The 20,553-nt window shown below is 51.2% G+C and overlaps 1 pseudogene; it reads right to left on the minus strand.

Annotated features, from left to right (window-relative positions):
- Positions 1 to 20,553, minus strand: part of LOC115253084 (protein broad-minded-like) — a 39,296-nt pseudogene that overhangs the window by 6,689 nt on the left and 12,054 nt on the right.

Raw genomic sequence — 20,553 nt, forward strand, 5'->3', positions numbered from 1 at the left:
AAGTTTCACCTCCCTCCTTCTTTCTAGTCTCCATCATTTATTATTCAAACTTCTCTAAATCTACAGACAGATGCTGCAACTCGTCACCGCAGGAGCTAATTACCCCTCTGCTTCTCTGCCCACTGACGTTCTCGTTTCCACAGTTCGGCCACATTAACACCCAATTCACCTGAAGCCAAAGAAGCATCACTTCCTGTTTACACGGGTCAATAACAGAGGTGTAAAAGGTTACTAACAGCAGCTGGGACCCTGTACTGGTGACCAGCCCTGTACTGGTGGACCAGTCTGCACTGGTGACCAGCCCCTGCACTGGTGACCAGCCCTGTACGGTGACCAGTCCTGCACTGGCTGACCAGCCCTGTACTGGTGACCAGCCCTGCACTGGTGACCAGTCCTGCCACTGGTGACCAGTACTGGTGACCAGCCCTGTACTGGTGACCAGCCCTGTACTGGTGGACCAGTCCTGCACATGGTGACCAGCCCTGCACTGGTGACCAGCCCTGTACTGGTGACCTGTACTGGTGACCAGCCCTGCACTGGTGACCAGCCCCTGTACTTGGTGACCAGTCCTGCAATGGTGACCAGCCCTGTAGTGGGTGACCAGCCCTGTACTGGGACCTGCCCTGTAGTGGTGACCAGCCACTGCAGTGGTGACCAGTCCTGTACTGGTGACCAGTCCTGCACTGGTGACCAGCCCTGTAGTGGTGACCAGCCCCTGCAGCGGTGACCAGCCCTGTAGTGGTGACCTGCCTGTAGTGGTGACCAGCCATGCAGTGGTGACCAGCCCTGTACTGGTGACCAGCCCTGTACTGGTGACCTGTACTGGTGACCAGTCCTGCACTGGTGACCAGTCTGATACTGGTGACCAGCCCGTAGTGGTGACCAGCCGTGCACTGGTGACCAGCCCTGTCGTGGTGACCTGTACTGGTGACCAGTCCTGTAATGGTGACCAGTCCTGTACTGGTGACCAACCCTGTACTGGTGACCAGTCCTGTAGTGGTGACAGCCCTGTAGTGGTGACCAACCCTTGTACTGGTGACCAGCCCTGTAGTGGTGACCAGTCCTGTACTGGCTGACCAACCCTGTACTGGTGACCAGTCCTGTAGTGGTGACCCGCCTGTAGTGGTGACCAGCCCTGTACTGGTGACCAGTCCTGCACTGGTGACCCAGCCCTGTACTGGGGACCAACCCTGTAGTGGTGACCAGCCCTGGAGTGGTGACCTGTAATGGTGACCAGTCCTGTACTGGTGACCAGCCCTGTAGTGGTGACCAGTCCTGTACTGGTGACCAGCCCTGTACTGGTGACCAGTCCTGTACTGGTGACCAGTCCTGTACTGGTGACCAGCCCTGTAGTGGTGACCAGTCCTGTACTGGTGACCAAAGATACACCCACAGAAACTCTGTGCATGTATAGAGCAGAAAATGGGGAAATGTTGGTCACATGACTGGAGGTTGCAAAACCGAAATGTCGGAGCCTTTTCTCGTTGTTTCCTGAAACATCTGGAACTTTCTGTAGATTTCCAGCTCATATATTATTAAGGTGCTCACTTTGGCTGGAGCCGCCTCGTTGGCGTCAGTGTAATGAGGCCACATTAACGGACAAGTGAGCTGGTGTATGGTGATTAGAGCGACGGCGGTCACTGGTGATGGCTTCGCTGGGATTAATGGGATTAATGGGATATAATACTGGGATGACAGTGATGATGCTGCGCGGCTTCTCGTTGGCTGTCAGACACAACTGTGACATCATGATTTCATCTGGGACTGTGGTGCCGCCACGTCCCTGTCCTCAGAAGTTGGTTATTTCCAGCACCAGCGGTTGGAAGGATTTGATGTTTTGATTTAAAAATGACGGACCCGATCTAAGGGTGACTGCTGTGACATCATGAGCTGCTGAAAATAGTAATTACTGCGACAAAAAGCCTCCAGATCTGCTGCTGTTGTGTTATTAACATGTCGTAACGTGCGCTCTACTGTAGGATCACGCACAAAACTGGGATGTAATCCAGAGGACTGAACGGAAAGAATAAATCATTTTACAGCTTCCCGTTCCCACCACATCAACCATCCAACTAAAGCCAGACGCCCTGGGGGCTCCAGCCAAGGAGGCCAGGGAGGGCCGTCTGGACCGGCGCCCGCCAGGCGGTGATTCAGGCCAGAACAAAAACATGCTAGGAGACATTTATTTGTATTTTCATCTATTTTGATTAATTGAAAGGCAAAAAAAATTACTCCAGAAAAAGAAAATGCATATTGCCACAAATCTCCAGCCGGGGATTCGAACCAGCATCCTTCGCATGGAGACCATACCAAGGAGGTCAAGGATCCGACCTCGGTTTAAATCCAACAGAACTGTGATTTCAGCATCTGCTTCTCTCAGTTTGTTGGTTTTAACTCGGAACCTATTTAAAATATTTTAAACCTGTTTAACCTTATTGGCTAAGCTCTCAAACTCTGAATTAGCATAAATGCTGCAGAAACCGACTATTAGTATGTGGTTGTGTCCATGATATGATAAATATCGGCGGTGTCTCGGGACCCCCTAACAGCCAGCAGCAGCTAGTAGGGGGCCCTTTGTGGGGGAGTTGACCGATGCCAGCCGTCTCCCCGGGGCCCCTGCAGCTCGGGGCCCCTCCAGCTCCAGCTCGGGGCCCCTCCAGCTCAGGGCCCCTCCAGCTCCAGCTCAGGGCCCCTCCAGCTCCAGCTTGGGGCCCCTCCAGCTCGGGGCCCCTCCAGCTCCAGCTCGGGGCCCCTCCAGCTCGGAGCCCCTCCAGCTCGGGGCCCCTCCAGCTCGGGGCCCCTCCAGCTCCAGCTCCAGCTCGGGGCCCCTCCAGCTTGGGGCCCCTCCAGCTCCAGCTCGGGCCCCTCCAGCTCCAGCTCGGGGCCCCTCCAGCTCGGGGCCCCTCCAGCCCGGGGCCCCCATCCTGAGATGGCAGCGCCTGCAGCCTGTGTGAGTGCAGCAGCGCTGAGAAGCTACTGGTGACGCAGACGTTGTGATTCCGCCTCCTGTCCTCAAATCTGTTCCAACGTGACTCTGACTATACAGGCAGCTCATTAACATAATCATTGTTTAAAGCAGCTCATTAGCATAATCATTATTTAAATCAGCTCATTAACATAATCATTAAATGAACCCAGCATTTTCAGTGATGAATCCGTTTCAGATTGCTCTGATTTGCCACAACAGACAGGGAATCAGACCAGTAACGTCACGAATGCTTGCTGGGAATTTCTGGGAGAGAAACTGCTGGTTCCCTTTAGTAAATTAGACAAAACAAGAGCCAGATCCAATTAGTATGCTATGACTTTAAGGGAAAAACATGCAGTTTTGCAGAATATTCCCTAATTAGCGGTTTTTCTTTGTAGTTGCCATCGGTGTGATCAGGTTGTTTAGCCACAGGCCAGTAAAACACACCAAGCTCCTGGAATCATTAACGGCTGTGATAGAGGATACGGGCTCACTCCAACCTGAGGTACTAACACTCTTAAAACGGAGGACTTTAGCTGCTTTAGCCCTTCTGCTGCTGCGTGATTCCACAGAGACGGGCTGCAGAGGAGCTGCTCAGGCAGATAAACCAAGTTCAGAGCTTTGAAGATCTGAGGACGATTCTCCTTCACCCCTGAGTGACGCTGATACAATAAAGAGTCACCTTGTAATTCACCACTAAACTCTGCCACATCTGGCTGAGTCTTCAGCCTCGGACCCCGAGAGCCTGCACCACTCCCGGAGGTTATCTCCGTGTTTTCCAGGTGACTTCACTTCCTGTCCGGTGTTTTCCCACTTCCCCCAACCTCGTTGCCTCCACCAGTTAGTCTGCCTTTAAATGAAGGTTAAAGGTTAAACTAAGGATAAAAATCAGGGATGTGGCCTGGTGGGTGTTGAGGAACGTGAGTCCCGTATCCTGGCGTCACAGGTGTAACACATAGGACCGTGTGACTGTAATGCACCTGTATCAGTGAGCAAACACAACCTCAAACGGATCAGAGTCGGACTACAGCTCCAGTGTGTCGGTCCGTCTCAAAATGTAAAGATTTATGTCGGATCACTTCAGCGGTCCAGAGAATGACCTTTGGACTTCCTTGTCTTTCACTTAATTGGCGAGAAACAACCGGGTGAATGTGTTCGTTTTCCCCACTGACCTTTGTGATGAGCTGGGGAGAAGAAGGCACTCTGCTGCGGAGCCGGATAGATGAGCGACGACCTTGTCCAGAAGGTCAGCCAGCACTAGCAAGAGAAGACATGGACAGCTGGAATAACGGCACAATGTCAATGACGCCCCATCACAAAAGAATTCCCATCGGCTGTAATAAATGTGTTTCATGTTCTGCAGTAAGGTTTCCAGCCAGGTGAGGGCGCTACGCAGCAGGAGCACATGATGCACCACACCCCGCACGCTCCCCTCACCGGCCCGTCCTCATTCAAACAATAATAATAGCAGGAAAACGATGCTTCCAGACTCATCAGACATCACGGATCCATCTTCGGTCAGTTTAGAGCAGCCATTCACCTCTGGCCTGAGTCCGAACGCCTCTGTGGAATGTGGGAGGAGCCGGAGTACCTGAGACCCGGCTCAGGCACGGGGAGGACCTGCTAGCGCCCCAGAGGGATTTGCCACCCCGCACCTTCCTAATTGTGAGGCCAGCCATTGCTAAACCGCCGTTGAGCAGCGGTCACCGTGCCCCCCCATGGAAACAGATAAATGATTAAAGCAACAGAAAAGGACGTGCAGAAGCTCCGGCATAATTACGGCTGCAGCACCAGGGCAGCCGGTACCGGCAGGACCAGAACAGTTCTGGGAGGTGCTGGGAGGCTGCAGCACGCTGCCTAAACCAGTGAATCAAGCTCATCGACAGGCAGAACATTCTTACAGTCAATAAGCTGAGAAGATGGAGGTTTTGAACTCTCACCCCCTCTAATCTCAGGTTTGACGAGGCGACAGTTTTGCTTTCACCATATCAGGCAAATCTCATCTTTCTCCCGCAGCTGCATCAGACACGATTAAGAAACACAAGTGGTAATCACGGCCTCTTTATGGACGCGCTAAAGATTCAATCAACTGTCAAGGAAATCGCTTCGTTTCGTTTTGTCAGCCTTCAAATGCAAGCGCTTTCTGGAAGCATGTTTCTGCGGGAGAAGGTACAATGGCAGGTTTTTTGCGTGCTTAATGCAGCAAATAAAGCAGCAGGCGGAGATGTTAACAGCTGATAAATCTTGCAGTGAAAAGCCGTAAATGAGCCCCAGAGAGCGAGCGTGAGAGCTTCCACAGGCTCGCCCTGATGAAAGAGAGCAATCACCCTCCACTGCTGCCATTAACAAGACTGCCAGCCCTCCACTGGAATGTGTTTTTGTCCTCTTTAAACTGCTATTACTCCCACAGAAGGAAAGAGGAAAGAAAGCTCGGCGCCGTTTGGCGGCGGGCTCTGTCAAAGGCGCGTGATGGGAAAGGTTCGTGCAATTAGGTTTAAGAGGTGCTCCGCTGCACCAGCTGAACCGCCATTAGGCAGGTAATTCAGCTAAACTCCACAATGCAAGTGAATTTGATGATATCGTCCAGTCGGCAGCGGACTCGCCGGGCGTTTGGTGCGTCAGAAGAAAGAAACAGCAGCGGAACGCGCCATACGTTTAAATGGTCAAATCCCACTAAATCCACTCACAGGTCACGCCTCCATCGAAAATTAGATCCACCACATTTTTGTCTGGGCGCTTGGGGCCTGGCTCGCTCACACGTGGACCCGGGCGGGGTCGCGAAGCAGAGGCAGTGCATTGTGGGTAGGAAACGAGGCAGAGAGGTGAGGAAGGTGCTCATTGCTACGGTCGGTCGTGGTGAAGGATCACAGCGGTCGTTGTCGTCCCCACACTTCCAGGGATGAAGATCACGTCAGGAGCTGCTCAGCCTAGCCGCTGGCCACTAACATCCTGCTTCATTCGTGGCTCGGAACAGTGTCCGCTCCGTTACGCCGCCTCTCAAACTTACAGTTTCCAGAGCAGATGCTGGGGTTGGAAGTCAGGACCTCCCTGTAAAGCTGCTGACACGTCTCCAGCCAGGTCTCGCTGTTTGTGGAGTCGATGGCCGATGCCAGGAAGGCAGCGATCTCGGACTCTGTGACAGAGAAGGTCGGAGGTCAGACTTCACAACAGGGCCCGACTGAGGCGCTGCGGCCGTGTTACGTCACCTTGGGAGTTCTGGTGAAGCCTCGGGGGTGGCAGACTGTAGCAGGGAGGTGGGGGCTCAGACCCAAACAGGGGCCATGGGTAAGGATGCTCCCCCTGAAGCAAAGGTGTGGAAATTCAACCGACAGCCTCGTTACCCTCCTCAGCCTGTGTTTCTCCCGCCCACAAATACAGAAGCGTGTGCATGACTGACGCTTCCAGTCCAAGAGTATGAGATTTGCTTCCAACGCTCAGATATTTCCATTGATCTGTGGAGCCAGGTGTCATGCAGCCCTCCGCCTGGCGATAATCAGTCCTGATCAAGCTCAAGCACACCTGAGAGAAACCCTGAATGTGACCTGGTGGCGGAGGAAAAGGGCTGCACACATAATCACCGGGACAAATTCACTCAGCACGCCTCCGGCCACAGGGTGATGTTGGTGTTTGGCCTCCCCAGGTCAGGACGGGAAGAGTGGAAAGGAAAAAGCCGTTATGAGTGGCTGACTCTTTAGGGGTTAGGGTTTAGGCTCGGCGGAACTGGAGAAGCAACTGGAAGAAGGGACGATCCACCTCCGGGGTTCTTCCAGTATCCCCCCGAGTCCTCACTGGGCCTCCAAGCATTACAATGAAGCTGCACCAACACTCCGCAGGGATTAACCAGCCAGGATGAGGTCACCAGTGGACCAGAAGGTCTTTGAAATGCCAAATTCAACATTGCTGAATAGACAACAAGAGTTCAAGATAGATATCAGGGAAAAGCCCTCAAATGCTAATAACCTAGAGGGCAGCACATTTACAGTGAAGGTAACATCTTACATTAACCCTAACTCTAACCCTAACCCTCTAACCCTAACCCTAACCCTCTAACCCTAAACCCTCTAACCCTAACCCTCTAACCCTCTAACCCTCTAACCCTAACCCTCTAACCCTCAACCTAACCCTCTAACCCTAATCCTAACCCTAACCCTAACCCTCTAACCTAACCCTCTAACCCTCTAACCCTAACCCTCTAACCCTAATCCTAACCCTCTAACCCTAATCCTAACCCTTAACCCTAACCCAAACCCTCTAACCCTCTAACCCTAACCCTTAACCCTCTAACCCTAACCCTCTAACCCTAATCCTAACCCTAACCCTAACCCTAACCCTCAACCCAACCCTAACCTCTAACCCTAACCTCTAACCCTTAACCTCTAACCCTAACCTCTAACCCTAACCCTCTAACCCCTAACCCTAACCCTAACCCTAACCCTAACCCTCTAACCCTAACCCTCAACCCTCTAACTAACCCTCTAACCCTAACCCTCTAACCCTAACCCCTAACCCTCTAACCCTAACCCTCTAACCCTAACCCTAACCCTAACCCTCTAACCCTAACCCCTAACCCTCTAACCCTAACCCTAACCTAACCCTAACCCTCTAACCCTAATCCTAACCCTAACCCTAACCCTCTAACCCTAACCCTAACCCTCTAACCCTAACCCTCTAACCCTAACCCTCTAACCCTAACCCTCTAACCCTAACCCTTAACCCTAACCCTAACCCTAACCCAACCCTCTAACCCTAACCTCTAACCCTCTAACTCTAACCCTCTAACCCTAACCCTCTAACCCTAACCCTAACCCTCTAACCCTAACCCTCTAACCCTAACCCTAACCCTACCCTAACCCTCTAACCCTAACCCTCTAACCCTAACCCCCTAACCCTAACCCCCTAACCCTAACCTCTAACCCTAACCCTCTAACCCTAACCCTAACCCTCTAACCTAACCCTCAACCCTCTAACCCTCAACCCTAACCCTCTAACCCTATCCTAACCCTCTAACCCTAATCCTAACCCTCTAACCCTCTAACCCTAACCCAAACCCTCTAACCCTCTAACCCTAACCCTAACCCTCACCCTCTAACCCTAACCCTCTACCCTAATCCTAACCCTCTAACCCTAACCCTACCCTCTAACCCTAACCCTAACCCTCTAACCTAACCCTTAACCCCTAACCCTCTAACCCTACCCTAACCCTCTAACCCTAACCCTCTAACCCCTAACCCTAACTCTAACCCTAACCCTTAACCCTCTAACCCTAACCCTCTAACCCTAACCCTAACCCTCTAACCCTAACCCTAACCCTAACCCTCTAACCCTAACCCTCTAACCCTAACCCTAACCCTAACCCTCTAACCCTAATCCTAACCCTCTAACCCTAACCCAAACCCTCTAACCCCTAACCCTAACCCCTAACCCTCTAACCCTAACCTCTAACCTAACCCTAACCCTCTAACCCTACCCCTAACCCTCTAACGCTAACCCTCTAACCCTAACCCTCAACCCTAACCCTAACCCCTAACCCCAACCCTAACCCTCTAACCCTAACCCTCTAACCCTAACCCTAACCCTTAACCCTAACCCTCTAACCCTAACCCTAACCCTCTAAACCTCTAACCCTCTAACCCTAACCCTCACCCTAACCCAAACCCTCTAACCCTCTAACCCTAACCCTAACCCTCTAACCCTAACCCTCTAACCCTAACCCTAAACCTCTAACCCTAACCCTCTAACCCTAACCCTCTAACCCAACCCTCTAACCCTAACCCTAACCCTAACCCTCTAACCCAACCCTCTAACCCTCTAACCTTAACCCTCTAACCCTAACCCTCTAACCCTACCCTAACCCCTAACCCTCTAACCCTAACCCTCTAACCCTAACCCTAACCCTCTAACCCTAACCCCTAACCCTCTAACCCTAACCCCCTAACCCTAACCCCCTAACCCTAACCCTCAACCCTAACCCTAACCCTCTAACTCTAACCCTAACCCTCTAACCCTAACCCTAACCCCTAACCCTAACCCTAACCCTCTAACCCTAACCCTAACCCTCTAACCCTAACCCTCTACCCTAACCCTCTAACCCTAACCCTAACCCCTAACCCCCAACCCTAACCCTCTAACCCTAACCCTCTAACCCTAACCCCTAACCTCTAACCCTAACCCCTAACCCTCTAACCCTAACCCTCTAACCCTAACCATCTAACCCTAACCCCTAACCCTAAACCCTCTAACCCTAACCCTCTAACCCTAACCCTCTAACCCTAACCCTAACCCTCTAACCCTAACCCTCTAACCCTAACCCTCTAACCCTCTAACCCTAACCCTAACCCTCTAACCCTCTAACCCTAACCCCTAACCCTCTACCCTCTAACCCTAACCCTCTAACCCTAACCCTAACCCTAACCCTCTAACCCTAACCCTCTAACCCTAACCCTCTAACCCTCTAACCCTAACCCTCTAACCCTCAAACCCTAACCCCTAACCTCTAACCCTAACCCTCTACCCTAACCCTAACCCTAACCCTCTAACCCTAACCCTCTAACCCTAACCCTAACCCTCTAACCCTAACCCTCTAACCCTAACCCTCTAACCCTAACCCTAACCCTCTAACCCTAACCCTCTAACCCTAACCCCTAACCTAACCCTAACCCTCTAACCCTAACCCTAACCCTCTAACCCTCTAACACTAACCTCTAACCCTAACCCTCTAACCCTAACCCTCTAACCCTAACCTAACCCTCTAACCCTCTAACCCTAACCCTCTAACCCTAACCCTCTAACCCTCTAACCCTCTAACCCTAACCCTCTAACCCTCTAACCCTAACCCTCTAACCCTAACCCTACCCTAACCCTCTAACCCCTCTAACCTCTACCTAACCCTCTAACCCTAACCCTAACCCTCTAACCCTCTAACCCTAACCCTCTAACCCTAACCCTAACCCTACCCTCTAACCCTAACCCTCTAACCCTAACCCCTAACCCTAACCTACCCTCTAACCCTAACCCTCTAACCCTAACCCTCTAACCCTAACCCTAACCCTCTAACCCTAACCCTCTAACCCTAACCCTCTAACCCTAACCCTAACCCTCTAACCCTAACCCTAACCCTCTAACCCTAACCCCTAACCCTAACCATAACCCTACTGAGTGTGGGAAGCTTCCACATGCAGACGAACAAACTTAACATTATTAAGACCTAAAGACTGAAGCAGAGCAACTCTGACCTGCTGCAGATCCCGAGGGGGGAGTCTCCTCTCAGACGGACCCCCCAGCACACCAACCCGGACCAGCAGGTGATCCTCTCCACGGACAGAGCGTCGATGATGAACTCCCTGAGCAGGTTTAATGGAAGAAGAAGTTTAGTTCCTGGAATCTTGGTAAGAGCTGGGCAGGTGAACAGGGTTAGGGTTAGGGTTAGGGTTAGGGTAGAACAGGTTAGTGTAGAACAGGTTAGAGTAGAACAGGTTAGAGTAGAACAGGTTAGTGTAGAACAGGTTAGTGTAGAACAGGTTAGAGTAGAACAGGTTAGTGTAGAACAGGTTAGAGTAGAACAGGTTAGAGTAGAACAGGTTAGTGTAGAACAGGTTAGAGTAGAACAGGTTAGAGTAGAGCCGCTATAGCTCTACAATACTAGACACCAGGACGCAGCTTTAAAGAGTCTTTTAATGGAGGCCAAATGCTTCCATGAACAAGCTTCTCCAAAAGTTGGAACTCTTATGGATATGGAGCGTTTTTAAGGCTGAAGCCTCGGGCCTGTTTCAAGTGGCCGAAGCAATTTGGGCTCAAAAATGTTCCCATCAAAGGAAATTTGCACTCGGTCCTTTGTGAATAAAAGAAAAGAGGAAAGAAATGAGGGGTCGAATGAAAGGTTGTGCTTCAGCTTCAGCCGAGGGGGCAGAACCACGGTGACGTCAGCAGGTTGTCGGGGACAGGAGGCGATCAAGAAACGATCCCTAAACCAGGAGCTGTGTCCGGGACCAGCCAGCAGGCCCCGGATCAGCCGCCTCCGTGTCTCCTGTTGGGGGTTCGTACCCGTCGCCGTCGGCCACGTTCTCCCTCTGGCTGCGCAGCAGCATGGAGGAGACGCCGTACTGGCTCTCCAGCAGCACCCAGGAGTCCAGGCTGCAGCAGAGCACGTTCAGCAGCCTAGAGAAACACACAGACAGTCAGTCAGCACCTGCACCACCTCCAGCACCTGCACCACCTCCAGCACCTGCACCACCTCCAGCACCTGCACCACCTCCAGCACCTGCACCACCTGCACAGGTGCAGCACCTCCAGCACCTGCACCACCTCCAGCACCTGCACCACCTCCAGCACCTCCAGCACCTGCACCACCTCCAGCACCTGCACCACCTCCAGCACCTGCACCACCTGCACAGGTGCAGCACCTCCAGCACCTGCACCACCTCCAGCACCTGCACCACCTCCAGCACCTGCACAGGTGCACCACCTCCAGCACCTGCACCACCTGCACAGGTGCACCACCTCCAGCACCTGCACCACCTCCAGCACCTGCACAGGTGCACCACCTCCAGCACCTGCACCACCTGCACAGGTGCACCACCTCCACCACCTCCACCACCTCCAGCACCTCCAGCACCTGCACAGGTGCACGGGGGGCCGGAGCGGCCGTCTGTGTCCTCCAGCACCTCCAGCCGGGAGGTTCTAACGGAACCCTGGTTGGGCAGGAGCCTCGCGGGGAGTTGGCTGGCTCGCTGTCGCTATGACAACAGGCTCAAACACACTGTGGAGCTTCGGCCTCTTGGGCCGGGTCCCACAGCCGTTTCCTCTGTTTGGAGCACAGGTGGGATGCATTATTACGCAAGCGCTCCTCCTAAAGAGGCTCCTCCGCCACCACCTTCCAGCGTCCCTCAGGCTCAAACTTCTCGTTTAGGTTACACGTGTCTCAGCGAGGAAGCACAGAGGCATGAGAGAACGTTACTTCCTGTAACCCTGACACTGTCATCCACGTTAAAGCACACCCTCGGAACCAGGGTGGCGTTTGAGAGGAAAACAAGGAAAAGGTGATTTCTGGGGGAATTTGTCTCTCGTAATTAAGAGGCTGATATAATACCAAGCCAGGTGAGTCCAGGGAGACTTTAATGACCCTTAAAGGGACGTTAGCCATCTGCTAACGTCCTGTTGGTGGAGGATGCACAGAAAGATAAATAGTATTTTAACAACATTCTAAAACAGAATAAATCGTTAGAACCCTATTTAAAGGTTGCTGTAGGGTCCTGATGTCGTCAACAGATGTTACGACAACAGGAGTGCAGCCAGAGAAAATTCCCGTTTCAAAAGTATCAGCCTGTGAATTAGCTTATATTTTGCCCGGTGGCTCCGCCCCCTCCGTGTCACTACCCTTGTTTCAAATCACTAATGTCGGATGATACAAAACCTGAAAATGCCTCCTTAACATCCAGTCAGAAACAAAAAGAATGTGTGCCGGGACAGGTAAGATTCCGCTAAACTGGGCTAACTTCATTCTAATTCCTTTAGGCACAGACGTTTAAATGTTCCCTAAAGTCGGCAGCGCTGAGAGTCGGTTAACCGTCGGAGTTCTGCTGGATCGGGCAGCCTAAGCCTAACTGCCCTGTGGGGTGCAGTACCAGCGAAGGACCAGAGGGGCTCACGCCCCACTGACGATACCCACGTGTCGTTACGCTGGTGTTGGCGGGTCCTGGTGAGCGCTGCCCGAGGCTGGACCGGGGAGAGACCCGCCTCAAGGTGAGGAGGGTGAGAGTATAAAAGGGTGAGAGGTGGTGAGACGAGGGTATAAAAGGGTGAGAGGGTGAGACGCGGGTATAAAGGTGAGAGGGTGGAGTATAAAAGGGTGAGAGGGTGAGACGAGGGGAATAAAAGGGTGAGAGGGTGAGACGGAGGGGATAAAAGGGTGAGAGGGGTGAGAGGGTGGGAGTATAAAAGGTTGAGAGGGGTGAGACGAGGGTATAAAAGGGTGAGACGAGGGTATAAAAGGGGTGAGCACGAGGGTATAAAAGGGTGAGAGGGTGGGAGTATAAAAGGGTGAGAGGGTGAGACGAGGGTCTGTCGGGTATTTAGTGCAGCACCACTGAAGACACTAAAGTGCGTTCAGGCCGAGAACGTAAGGAAACGTCTGGGTCGTCCAAACACAGCTGCTGCGGGGCCGTCCACACCTCGGATGTGCTAATGAATAATAACTAATTAACAAGAGAAGGTCAGACAGGGGGGCATGCTGCGTGTATGGACTGTTTAATTAGAATCTCTAGAACGCCAACTCAACGAGCACCTTTGATAGAGTTGCTTCACCTTTTTTACACCTTATGGCCTTTGATTGTTTTATTTTCCGTTGGGACACAAACAGCTGACAGCTCGCTTTATCTCCACTGAAAGGATCTTTCAAATCTCCATTTATGACAGACGATTACTCCCGTGATGAGTGTCCACACGCATCAGAGGATTTATGGATAAGCCAATCACGTTCGCTAATCTGCTGGCCACGCTAGCGAATGAGTGAGCCACTAATAGATTAGCCATGGCTGAGGCTAAAATGCTACGCACCCCTTTAGCATCACTGACGGTCGGAGAAGCTGCTTAAAATCGATCAGGGAATCATTAAACGGTGCAATAATGCAAAGAAAATCCTGAAACTGGTCATAAAGTGAAACCATAATTAGCATTTTCACTGCACAGCTACGCTACGTTACAACCGACCCTCGGCAGCTGCACAGAGCGCACCCCCGACAGGGGAGATGTTCCCCGTTAGGAGACGCTTTGAGCCTGAACGGGAGGATGCTCAAAGGTCATGAGGCGCAAAACGTGCACTTTATGGAAAGCAGGACGCGAATTCCATATTTTATAGAGCACATTATGTTGTTCTGCATTACGTCCAATTTTTTCCTCTTTTCTGTAACCTTGCCTGTGAGTTAACATTGTTGACAGCAAGAATCTAGGCTAACGTTGTAAATCTAGGCTAACTGTGTAAAACTAGGCTAATGTTGTAAATCTAGGCTAACTGTGTAAAACTAGGCTAACTGTGTAAAACTAGGCTAACTGTGTAAAACTAGGCTAACTGTGTAAAACTAGGCTAACTGTGTAAAACCAGGCTAACTGTGTAAATCTAGGCTAACTGTGTAATCTAGGCTAACTTGTAATTCTAACTTTGTGTGGTTCAGATGGTTCATTGTATACTACAGTGACCTCTACTTACGAATGTAATTCGTAAGCAGAGGTCCGACTGTATATAGCTCAAGGCGTGCTATAATTAATCTAGTCCATAAAGTCTATAAATGTCAGCATAACTTGAGCGTTGCTGTGACAGAAGCTTATAGAGACATGCATCAAGGCAGAGGGATTTGATCTCATTAGCCTGACGATCAGAATGTGGTTTGTTTATCTCAGGAACCACTGCAGGAAGTGAAATCAGGTCCAATAACGAAGCAGGAATTTATAGCCGAGGATGTTTTAATGACCAGCGGCCGTAAAACAAACACAAATTTGCTGTTTCCGAGGTGAAACGGGACAAGGATGAGCTGCTCCCTCTAACAAGAAGAATCCGGCTGTGGCTTCTCGCCGTGCTGTCAGTGCGCCCATGGCAGGGCTCTGGGAGCCGAGAGCAGCACAACGGCTCCACTCAAACACTGAACAAGAGTGAGATGTGAACAAGAAGCCTCTAAGCTGCCGACCCGGCTCACTGGCACAATATTAATATTTTCATATTTCCGTTATTACTGGGACCGGCACGTTAATGACCATGGCTAAACGCTCAAAGGAAGATTCAGTCAGGTCGCAGCTTCAGATGCTGTCAGACGACCTTGGCCGTTCGGGGTCGGGGAGCTCTTTGATGTGCCCTGAATAAAGGTCACGCAGCAGAATAAAACAAGTTTGTCAGCCAGAATCAGCTCCTAATTCCTGTGTCTCTGTAGTGCCAACACGCCCGGTGGTAGCATTCGTTAGGGAAAAATGTGAAGCTGCGTTTACCGATCAGTCACATCAGAGAATAAAGAACAGGTGAGTAGGTGGAAGGTGCTCTGGAAGGCTGCCTGGCAATGACCAGAGATGTGAGCTTTATGGCCCCCGGTGGTTGGCTGCGGTAACACCACTGGCCAGAAATCAGTGCTAATTGGCGTAAACCTCGATGATACAGCGTTCTGTAAGTCACTCTTAAGCCATTTAGTTCTGCACCTTCTGCATTTGACAGGCTTGGAAATGGATGCAGGAAAAATCCAAAGAATCAGAAGTGACACCGGAAGGTGAAGCCTCAGGGATGGTGACAGGAGCAGGTGGAGGTAGTGAAGCCTCAGGATGGTTGACAGAGGCAGGTGGAGGCAGTGAAGCCTCAGGATGGTGACAGAGCAGGTGGAGGTAGTGAAGCCTCAGCATGGTGACAGGAGCAGGTGGAGGTAGTGAAGCCTCAGCATGGTGACAGGAGCAGGTGGAGGTAGTGAAGCCTCAGCATGGTGACAGGAGCAGGTGGAGGTAGTGAAGCCTCAGGATGGTGACAAGGAGCAGGTGGAGGCCAGTGAAGCCTCAGCATGGTGACAGGAGCAGGTGGAGGTAGTGAAGCCTCAGGATGGTGACAGGAGCAGGTGGAGGTAGTGAAGCCTCGCAGGGTGACAGGAGGCAGGTGGAGGTAGTGAAGCCTCAGCATGGTGACAGGAGCAGGTGGAGGTAGTGAAGCCTCAGCATGGTGACAGGAGCAGGTGGAGGTAGTGAAGCCTCAGCATGGTGACAGGAGCAGGGTGGAGGCAGTGAAGCCTCAGCATGGTGACAGGAGCAGGTGGAGGTAGTGAAGCCTCAGCATGGTGACAGAGCAGGTGGAGGCAGTGGAAGCCTCAGGATGGTGACAGGAGCAGGTGGAGGTAGTGAAGCCTCAGGTCATGGGGTGACAGGAGCAGGTGGAGGTAGTGAAGCCTCAGCATGGTGACAGGAGCAGGTGGAGGGTAGTGAAGCCTCAGGATGGTGACAGGAGCAGGTGTGAGGTAGTGAAGCCTCAGGATGGTGACAGGAGCAGGTGGAGGTAGGTGAAGCCTCAGCATGGTGACCGGAGCAGTGGAGGTAGTGAAGCCTCAGGATGGTGACAGGAGCAGGTGGAGGGGGTAGTGTAAGCCTCAGCATGGTGACAGGAGCAGGTGGAGGTAGTGAAGCCTCAGGATTGGTGACAGGAGCAGGTGGAGGTAGTGAAGCCTCAGCATGGTGACAGGAGCAGGTGGAGGTAGTGAAGCCTCAGCATGGTGACAGGAGCAGGTGGAGGCAGTGAAGCCTCAGCATTGGTGACAGGAGCAGGTGGAGGTAGTGAAGCCTCAGGATGGTGACAGGAGCAGGTGGAGGTAGTGAAGCCTCAGGATGGTGACAGGAGCAGGTGGAGGTAGTGAAGCCTCAGCATGGTGACAGGAGCAGGTGGAGGTAGTGAAGCCTCAGCATGGTGACAGGAGCAGGTGGAGGTAGTGAAGCCTCAGCATGGTGACAGGAGCAGGTGGAGGTAGTGAAGCCTCAGGATGGTGACAGGAGCAGGTGGAGGTAGTGAAGCCTCAGCATGGTGACAGGAGCAGGTGGAGGCAGTGAAGCCTCATGATGGTGACAGGAGCAGGTGGAGGTAGTGAAGCCTCAGCATGGTGACAGGAGCAGGTGGATGGTAGTGAAGCCTCAGGATGGTGACAGGAGCGGGCTGATGGAAGCTTGAGCGAGCCAGCGGGGCGCCACTGGAACCACAGCAACCGCAGGACACATGCGTGCCCATATACGTACGTCTATACCTCTAGAACGCAGCATTAGCTTTACTCTTTAAAGCTTTGAGCTCAGCTGACTTTTGTCCTCATTTGAATTGGATTAAGAGACTCTAAAGTTAAATCTTCTGTCCTTCACTCGACTTGGCTGCTAAACTGTTTTTGATCATCTACAAGATCATTCAAGACGCCACCGAGAGTATTTTCACAATATCAATGCTGCACGCACACACACACGCACACACACACACACACACACATACGCACACACACACACACACGCACACACACACACACACACACACATACGCACACACACACGCACACACACACACACGCACACACACACACGCACACACACACACACACACACACACGCACACACACACACACGCACACACACACACGCACACACACACACACACGCACACACACACATTCATTTATCATAGGCACTCACAGCCTCTGACTGACATGCTTCTATATGCTTCCATTATGTCTCACCGAGGGTCTGAAAAAAAGGATTTCTCTGGATAAGAGTGAAATTAGAGTGTGAGTGTGTGTGTGTGTGTGTGCGTGTGTGTGTGTGTGCGTGCGTGCGTGCGTGTGTGTGTGTCCACTCAGTATTTGCTAATCCCAGACCAGCATTTGCTCCCCTGCTGTTGTTAAGTAATAAGGGAGGTAAAAAGGCATCTCACCTCAGGCCGAATGTGTGAGACTGCTCGTAGCGGAACAGGGAATTCATCTTCGCTTCGGAATTCACAGCAACCAGCCTGTCCATCAAATCCTGTTAGGTTAAAGGAGAAGCTTTGAGAATCGCAGCACAGAGTGGACGTGGACCCGAGTGCTGTAAGGGTTAGGATACACACAAGAAGCTACAGTTTGGGCATTTTAAGGGAAGGACACGGCCAAACCAACAACATCAAAGATGTCATAGTGATAACCAGTGCAAAAACGCCCCCAAACGGCGGAAACGGGCACTGCACCCAGCGGAGAGTGAAAATCCACTCACAGGCATGGAGCTGGGCACCTCTCTCAGGCTGTATTCGGTCCTGTTGGCGAGAGACTTCTGGCCCAGGAGCTCCCACACCGAGTGGGAAGAGGAGAGAAGGTTCACCAGAGACAGGAAAGACTGCGGAGACAGAGAAATCACGTCCTCGTCTGTTCTCCTCCACGTAACGCACTCCACAGTCCCAGCCGAGCCTTCTCGAACAGACACAGAGGCAGACAGGCACCAGCAACGCCTCATCCAGCTGTGCTGAGCTGACCCGCACGGACCCGTGCAGCCAGAGCTCCAGCAGGAGAGGCTCTGTCCAACCACCAAACGGAATTATTCATCACTCACAACAGTCCGTCAGTTAGTTAGTTAGCTTCATCTGCGTCAGGTAGGATTTGATGTGTGTTTCCTTTCCCTCTCTCATCACTATGACAACGACCCTGAGTCTCACGAGTGAGGCGAGTCCTGTCACGTATTAAAGACATTATATATATTATATAAAGATATGACAACAGCAACACGTGATAAATATGGTGAAGACGGCGCCGCAGCAGCAGCTGGTTGGATCATAGTGTTAAAACCTATAGTAGCTCTTATTGTTCTGGCTCTGATGGTGAGGGAGCCCTCCCACCCCCCTGCTGTGTATTTATGCCTAATTTAGCAAGATTTTGACTGTGTATCTAAAACACACTGAAAATGGCGACATGGCCTCTGGAGCTCTGGCTCTGTCCTGCATGGATGAAACACCCCGACTGAGCCACCAGGAAGGCAGCACTCACACGCCACCGCTCGTCTTGTTCCACATGGCTACGTCCACTGATGGAGTGAATGACGCTACAGCTGGAGCACGGTACCTTGAGGCAGCTGCGGTCTATGGGCTCCGTGGGTGTGGGCTGGGGTCGAGCCACCCTGACGTCTTCACTGCTGCACTCAAGAACAGACCACAGCTCCACGATCAGGGCCTGGACGAAGCCTGGGAGAGAGCCGGTGCACACGCGCGTCGCATTAACGCGTTCAGGGGAGGAATCGCCACAAACGTAAGGGTACGGCAGCAGGTCGTTACCCGATTTGTGCAGAGCCACCACGCCGGGAGCGGTGGCCGCCACCTGCGTCATCATCACTCCATATCCAAACTTCTCACAGCGGCTCACCTACAGGAAGGACACAGAGCTCTTCAGCCACACACACAATGAACGACCTCTGACCTTGGGCTGCAGAGGAGATAGGCTTGAACCCAAAGATAAATACAACAGGAAAGTGATTTCAGTGTGCCCTGTATTTATGCCCTTTATTTATTACACAATGTCACAACTGAATAAAGACTGCGATATAATTACATTCGATTATTAAAGTGGAATGCTTAAACAAGAGGAGCAATCCTAAACAACGGCGGCTCTGTTAGCTGCGGTGTTCAGCATGAACCAAGGACAACAGCGTCCAGGGACTGATGAATGAAGGCCAGCGCTGGAGGTAATCATCTCCAGGCTAACGATGAATACTGATCAGTAATCAGAAATGACGGCAGCCTTGAGGAGCAGCAGAGGACTCAATGAGCCCCCCCCCCCCCGAATGGGTGCAGATCCTATGTTTTTGCTGATACTCCTGGGATGAGGGAATTAGTGTTCACGTGTCCACAAGGGAATTAATGCTCTCGGGGAAGAAATGGTAAAATGTGTCTGAGATAAATTAGTGCAGCACCGCTGACACCAAGAGGCAGCAGATACAAAGCTGCAGCCAAACCCGAGAGCGTCATAAAAGCAGATAAACGCGCTCCATCATCATCGTCTTCGTCCCCACCCTGTGGCCGCTGCCCTGTTGCCTTCACTCAACCTCAGGAAAATAGTGGCAGCGATTATGTAATGATTATATATGATTATATAATCTGCTGCCGGCATGGTTACAGCTAAAGGATTCCTGAGCAGTGGCATTGTTCTACTGCCCATCCTGAGCAGGTATACCAGCTATATACCAGCTATATACCACCATATATACCAGCTATATACCAGCTATATACCACCATATATACCAGCTATATACCAGCTATATACCACCATATATACCAGCTATATACCAGCTATATACCAGCTATATACCACCATATATACCAGCTATATACCAGCTATATACCACCATATATACCAGCTATATACCAGCTATATACCACCATATATACCAGCTATATACCAGCTATATACCACCATATATACCAGCTATATACCAGCTATATACCACCATGTATACCAGCTATATACCAGATATATACCAGATATATACCAGATATATACCAGCTATATACCAGCTATATACCAGCTATATACCAGCTATATACCACCATATATACCAGCTATATACCAGCTATATACCACCCATATATACCAGCTATATACCAGCTATATACCACCATGTATACCAGCTATATACCAGCTATATACCAGATATATACCAGATATATACCAGCTATATACCAGCTATATACCACCATATATACCAGCTATATACCAGCTATATACCACCATATATACCAGCTATATACCACCATGTATACCAGCTATATACCAGCTATATACCAGATATATACCAGATATATACCAGCTATATACCACCATATATACCAGCTATATACCAGCTATATACCAGATATATACCACCATGTATACCAGCTATTAACCAGCTATATACCAGATATATACCAGCTATATACCAGCTATATACCAGCTATATACCACCATATATACCAGCTATATACCAGCTATATACCACCATGTATACCAGCTATATACCAGCTATATACCAGATATATACCAGCTATATACCACCATATATACCAGCTATATACCAGCTATATACCAGATATATACCAGCTATATACCAGC

The sequence above is a fragment of the Takifugu rubripes genome, chromosome 16 (genome assembly GCF_901000725.2).
Source record: "Takifugu rubripes chromosome 16, fTakRub1.2, whole genome shotgun sequence".
NCBI lineage: Eukaryota > Metazoa > Chordata > Actinopteri > Tetraodontiformes > Tetraodontidae > Takifugu > Takifugu rubripes.